Source organism: Anthonomus grandis, chromosome 8 (genome assembly GCF_022605725.1).
Source record: "Anthonomus grandis grandis chromosome 8, icAntGran1.3, whole genome shotgun sequence".
NCBI classification, from domain to species: domain Eukaryota; kingdom Metazoa; phylum Arthropoda; class Insecta; order Coleoptera; family Curculionidae; genus Anthonomus; species Anthonomus grandis.
The window spans coordinates 29,687,227-29,694,673 of NC_065553.1; positions in this window are offsets into that span (position 1 = coordinate 29,687,227).

The window sequence follows — 7,447 nt, forward strand, 5'->3', positions numbered from 1 at the left end:
GGAAAGGCCTTTATCGAAGCACTTATTGTACCTGATACCACAGTGTAACTAATCTATATCCTATATCTATAATCTATACAAACTATACATACTTTGCTGATACGGCCCAACAAGGGTCAGTTATTGTGGGACAGCCTAGATCACCCAGATATTACAATGATAGTACGAGGAGGGCAAGTACGTATTTATTATAGATAAGGAACCCCTTAAAGAAATTAATGGGTGTGACTTGTTCAGAAGACCCGACGACAGATAAAGAAAATCAAATCGAGTGTCTGACTATTGGTCAAGAATCTTTAATTAGTTTTACGATAAATGATATAAAAAAATGTACTGATAATAAAATCGAACTGAAAGATCAAACGAAACTTTTAGAATTACTTAATAAATATAAAGGCTGTTTTGCTACAAATTTAACTGAATTAGGGAGAACAAATATCATAAAAATGTCTATTAATTTAACTAATGACATTTATTCACCTATAAACCATATCGTTTACCATTTTGCGAAAGGGATAGAGTTAAGGAAATAGTAAATGGCTTATTAGAGAATAAAATAATACTTGAATCTTCTTCTCCCTATGCGAGTCCTATCCTACTTGTACGCAAAAAGAACCAGAGATGGGTTGCTAAATAGCAGCCTGCTATTTTTTAACTGCTATTTGATTTCTAATAATGTTAGCTGCTACGGCTTTAAAAAATAGCTGCTATTTTTGTAGCAACTAAAATTGAATACGGAGCGGCTATTGACGCGAGTGTCACGATAGCTAGGAAATGGAATAGCAATAGCACGACACGACTGCGACTGGCGGGACTGGCCGACTGCGATTCGATGAGTGTAACAGAAACGGGAAACGGAGTATTCGGGATTCGGACATTGAAAACGTATTATGATTATGAAAGTAGCGGATAGAGGTGGGTTATGGCGTGACTGGAAATACGGAAATATTTTTATATTTTGTTTGCGTGTAATATTTTTATTGTCATCCATTAAATTTAATATTAAATAAAACTACTAATTGGAAAAAATATTTAATATCAAAACACAAAATTACATTCTTAATAAAAAGCTGTTTCAAAAAAATCATATATTCTATGGAATAGAAATAACTTGTTTATTATTAATTTATAAATATTTATTAAAGAAAAACTTGAAACTTAGCTATTCAACAAGAGTATATAAAACTGTCACGTATAGTAAGTATAACAGTCAGGGAAAATCGTTAAAAGAAGTGAAAAATAGAATAAAATCTAAAAAAGTCTGAAATAATAAACGTAATAAAAACTCAAAGTAACTTTTGATTAACATTTAAAAATATATATTTTTTTTACTTTCTCTAACTTAATGCGACTTCTCCGCTCCGAAATAATAAGACCAGTCTTTGAAAACATGCGTTCACATGCAACTGAAGTTGAAACTGTTACAAACTTGCATCGGACGACATGGCTTAAATTTGGAAAAACCGCACCATTGTTAGCCCACCACTTCAAAGGACCCTCGTTCCTTGAGATAATTTCTTCCTCCAAGTAACGGTTTACTTCAACTATTGCATGTGCCTGCGGACTTTGATTGACTTTAGGATGAGATGACACCGACTTAATAAACTGCTTCCAAAGGTCAAATAGTGGCTTTTCTGACGTAGTATTACTGGCACCAACCTCTAAACCTGCTTCTCCAGTCGTTTCGCACTTTGCTCTTATATTTTGAGCTACTAAACCAGTAACATATTCCTTCGCCTTATCTGAAACGACAGGATTACTAAAACCAATATTCCTAAACCTTGGATCCAGAAATATTGACACAATTAGGGTCTTAGTGGACTCTAAGTCTCCAAGCCGCGATGTTATGTTTTGTATAAGATTTTTTATAAAATTTTGGCTAACTTCGGCAGTAAACTGATCGCTATTCAATATCTCAATACAAACATTTTTCAACTCATTTGTCATGATTATAACTAAAGATAATGTGACGTATTTTTCCCCAGACATTAACTCAGTTACATCAAAAAATGGTTTTAATATAATTACTAATTCCTTCATAAATGTCCACTCCTCTGTGGGAATGACTGGCAGAGAAACTGAATCCATTAATGCTAGAGTTGTTCGTATTGCTTCTTCTAATTCCACAAATCTTTCTAGCATTAGATATGTGGAGTTCCATCTTGTTGCTACGTCTTTTGAGCTTTTTTGGTTCTTTGCCTTGTTGTCGTTGAACATTATCGAATTTATGTTTGGCGTTTGCACTTTGCTTAAAATGTGTCACAATTTTACTAATTTTGCTTAAGGTCCCTTCCTGAATTAACTTTAGAGCATCGGCTACTATTAAATTTAAGGTATGTGCATAGCAACCAAAATGCCTCCATTTTAAGTCCACAGTAATCGCTTTCTTTATATTTGCAGCATTATCTGAAATGCACAGCAAGATGGATTTTTCAGGTATATTCCAAGAAGAAACAACATTTAAAAGATTATCTGCTAAATTCCTACTGCTGTGCCCCCCCTCATCCCAACGCAATTCAAAAGAACAGATTTGACATTAAATTCAGGATCTATGAAATGTCCTGTAACTGCCATTACACTATCTGTATTTCGAGATGTCCAGCAGTCTGTTGTAATTGTCATAGATGTGACTTCTCTTAAAACATCCGAAACTTTATTCTGCACTTCTTCAAATCGTCCTGCAAGAAGAGCATTACTTAAAGTTTTTCTAGTAGGCAATTTATACCTAGGGTTTAGAGCTGAAATAAAAGCTTTAAAACCGGAGTCTTCAACCACTGAAAATGGCTGAAAATCTGTTATAACAAGATTCCGTCCCGCAAGACGTACCACCGTTTTGGGTATGCTGTTCAGTATTTGCTTCTCTAGTGTTCTGAACACGTTCAAATTGATGCAGTCTTACAGAAGGATGTTTTCTGCTAAGATGTGCTTTAAGGTTAATAAACTGACTTACATATATTACACTTGGCTTTGCTTTTATCTTCATCTGAGACTGAGAAGAAGTTCCAAATATCTGATTTCTTATTCATGTTGTTAATTGAATAAAAGAACCTAAATAAATATACAAATAAATAACAACTTCAAAACATATTCAATGCAATTTACCTTTTTAAATTCTAATCTTCGAACAAGCAAACACAGCACACTAACTTTGAACTAATATTTTGAAATATTTCACACCTTTCTATTGTCTTTTATCTTACTATGATACTACGTTATATATGCTACTTTTTCCATAATAACTAACACATAGGACTGGATGTGGCCAATCGCCCACCAAAAAAGGCAAATAACCCGCATTTCCATTGGTTTATCGACGGTAAATCCCAGGCGCCCGCCAATCGTTTAATATAGAGACAGAAAAATAATAACAAATCGAGAATAAAGCCCTGTCTGTCAATCCCAGACGTTCGCGCCTCCTACCAATTACTGTATTTTGTTTCATACCTCTCCTTGAAGGCTTAAAGAGTTTCAGGACTTTTAGGGATCACTACCACCTGCTATCTAACTGTTCTAACAATTTTGTTGTATTATTTGCGGTGAAATTTCTTATTTCGATAATTAACATTTGAGAGTTTGAGGTTTGAGTTGTAATTTATTAAACAAAAAATGAAGACAACGAGCAAAAAATGAAAATTCAAAATTTAGCTAATAAATTAAAAAAAAAAAGCAAATATTCTTTATAAAGTTATTTGTCATTATCTTCAACGCTACTCGCTACTTATAAAGTAACAATGTAGCAACTGCTATTTAAATAGCAGCTTTAATTAACTGCTATTTTTGTGTAGCAGTAGCAAAAGCTACTGCTATTCAAAAATAGCGGGGTCGACACATCTTTAAAAAGAACGGCTAAACTCGCATGTGTGTGTATTACAGGGCCTTGAATAGAAAGACAAGAAAACAAGAAACAAAGACAAATATCCGTTACCACGAATCGATGATTTATTGGATAATTTAAAAGGATGTAATTATTTTACGAGTTTGGACTTAGCGCCAGATTATCACCAAATACCCATAGAGGAAAATTCAATTCATAAAACAGCTTTCGTTACACCAGGGGGGCATTATGAATATATGACTATGCCCTTCGGACTTGTTAATGGGCCAGCAGTGTTTTAACGGGCAATTAATACAATTCTTGGGTCATTTAGGTATGCCACTGCCATGACTTACTTGGATGATATTCTGCTACCTTCTCAGGATATATTGGGTGGGCTTGCACAATTAGAAAAAGTTTTAAAATTGATGCAAGACGCAGGTATGACTTTGAGATTTGAAAAGTGTACATTTTTAGTGTCGAAAATAAATTATTTAGGTCACGAAATTTCTCAAGAAAGAGTTAAGCCTGGAGAACAGAAAATAAAAGCGGTAACAAATTTTCCAGAGCCTACCGATGTTCATTCTGTTTAATTCTAGCCATATACGATAGAAATGCGGTAACAGAGTTACATACAGATGCTAGTAAATAGGGCATAATAGGTGGGATTTCTGCAGAAACAGAATTATGGAGAATTAAAGCCAGTACATTACTTTAGCAAAGCAACGACAAAAGAAGAACAAGTTTACCATTCTTACGAACTGGAAACTCTGGCAGTTGTTTGCTCATTGAAAAAGTTCAGAGTTTACCTTGTTGGTATTACCTTTAAAGTTATCACCGATTGCAATGCACTAAGAACAACGTTAGTAAAGCGAGACCTTTCTGGGTATTCCTCGTATAGGTAGGTGGTATGTACGGTAGTACGCAGGAATTTCATTTTACCTTTGATTATAGACCTGGGACAAAAATGAATCATGTAGATGCTTTTAGCCGCAACCCTATTTTAGAAAACGATACCATTGCTGCCGAAATTGAGGTTTTATCTGTAAACGTCACAGAAGATGAAGACGAATACTTATCTATTATTATGACGATGCAGGTCATTTTGCCGTTGATAAAACTTTAGTCTATGTCTTGTCAAAACGTTATTGGTTCTCATCCATAAGAAATTACGTAAAGAATTATATAAGGTCATGTTTGGGTTGCATGTATAATAAAAAGCCTTCAGGTAAAACGCCAGGTAGTTTACAATATATCGAGAAGAAACCAATACTAATGGATACCCTTCATCTTGACCACTTGGATCCATTTGTAAAAAGTAAAAAGGGAAACAGTTATTTGATTGTAGGTGTAGACGCATTTACAAAATTTGTGTTTTTAAAAGCGGTGCCTAACACGAAAACTGGACCAGTTACAAAATGGTTAAGGGAGATTATCGAAACGTTCGGTGTACCCCTAAGAATCTTCTGTGCCAGAGGAACTGCTTTTACCGACGAATTTAAGACGAATACTTATCTATTATTATGACGATGCAGGTCATTTTGCCGTTGATAAAACTTTAGTCTATGTCTTGTCAAAACGTTATTGGTTCTCATCCATAAGAAATTACGTAAAGAATTATATAAGGTCATGTTTGGGTTGCATGTATAATAAAAAGCCTTCAGGTAAAACGCCAGGTAGTTTACAATATATCGAGAAGAAACCAATACTAATGGATACCCTTCATCTTGACCACTTGGATCCATTTGTAAAAAGTAAAAAGGGAAACAGTTATTTGATTGTAGGTGTAGACGCATTTACAAAATTTGTGTTTTTAAAAGCGGTGCCTAACACGAAAACTGGACCAGTTACAAAATGGTTAAGGGAGATTATCGAAACGTTCGGTGTACCCCTAAGAATCTTCTGTGCCAGAGGAACTGCTTTTACCAGTCGAGAATTTTCAGATTTTTGCTCTGGAATGAGTATAAAACGTGTGTTGTGTGCAGCTACCCCTCGAGCCAACGGGCAAGTTGAAAGGTATAACAGGACAATCCTTTCATCGTTAAGGGCTAGCATATCACATTAACAAAATTGGGAAAAGTACCTAGTTACTGTCAGATGGGGCATCAATACAGCGGTAAGCTCGGTCACCGGGAAATCGCCTTATGAGTTATTTCTTGGTTATCAGCCACGTGGTATTGATGACGCTTATCTTACAGCTGAGGTTTGTGACGAAGAACCCGTTGACCTGCCGACTGTGAGAGCGGAAGCGTCAAGAAAGATTGCTGAAAGTCAGCAAAAACAAAAGGAGTTGTAAAACCAAAGACATGCCGGCATAAAAACGTTTACTGTAGGACAACAAGTCCTTGTCCAAAGAACAAAGTGTTTAAATGATGGACAGAGCAAGAAACTCGAACCACGTTATCAAGGGCCCTTCACTGTAACGACAGTGTTAGATAAAGATCGATACGTGGTTAAGGATCTAGCGGGTGCAGAACGCTGTAAAACCGCATATAAAGGGATAAGTCCCTCTGATAAATTAAAATTGTTTTCTACAGTTGTTAGTTCTAACGAGTCCGATAGTGACTGCGAGAATTAACAACTGTAGTGAGAAATAGTTTACTAATTATTGTTTTTTTATTTTTTTTTGTTATAGGTAACACCTACGTAAGAAAAGAGAGCCTTCACGAGGGCGCGAAGATAGTCAGGAATGGCCGACTTTAATCTACGGAAAAGTACCGGGCCCAAACTAAGACCACATGGTGCTAAAAGCAACCCTAGGCTGGGACGTGATAAGAATACTAATGAGTCTTCGAACTATGGTGAGATTCCCACCATAGTTCGACACACATCTGTTATCCAACTGTTTGGACAAACTTTAGATCTGCTAGAATGTATTTTAAAAAGGAAAAGTCCGGTAGTCTGGAATATATATTTGTTGTGAGCACTCGTGTCTTATTTATAAAATTTTGGTCGTTTACATTAAAATCAGGGTTCAAGTAAAATAATTGTGTATTTGTCATTATTTAAAGTATTTTAATGTATTCCTTTTATATTATTTATTTCAGACACTTTCTATTCAACATTCTCTGTGGAACGAAAATCATTATTTAAAGAGATTCATAATATTTTTATGTGAATCATTTTCTCATCAATATTTTACAAATTAATCGGTCTTAATTTTGAAATTCTTTTCAAGAATGAATGTGACACGTTAATGAAATCCTAAAACATAATTTCATGTATTATTTTGTTTTTAATTAATTTCTAATGACAGGATTTCTTAAAGCTGTGGAGAAATGATGATGTTCTGTATCTGCTATGTAGTTCTCTGGAGCTTTCGCTAAATTTCTTAATGACACTTAGGAATAAAAATATGAATTTTCCATTTTCAAAAGATAATACCTAATTCCATTTTGCTTTTGGTATTTTATACAAAAATTAAAAAAAAGCTTTTTCCCCAGCGTCACTTTACTTTAATGTAACAGTAAAATCTTTGAAGTAAACAACACATTTAGTTTTCGTTCGCCTTGAAGTCTAATCTCCTTGAACAAGATAAACTAAGTAAAGACTAAACACTATAAGTAAAAATAATAAACTAAACGTAAGTAGAACCCTAAAGTATTAAAGTATTTACATTTTCGTAACACTGCG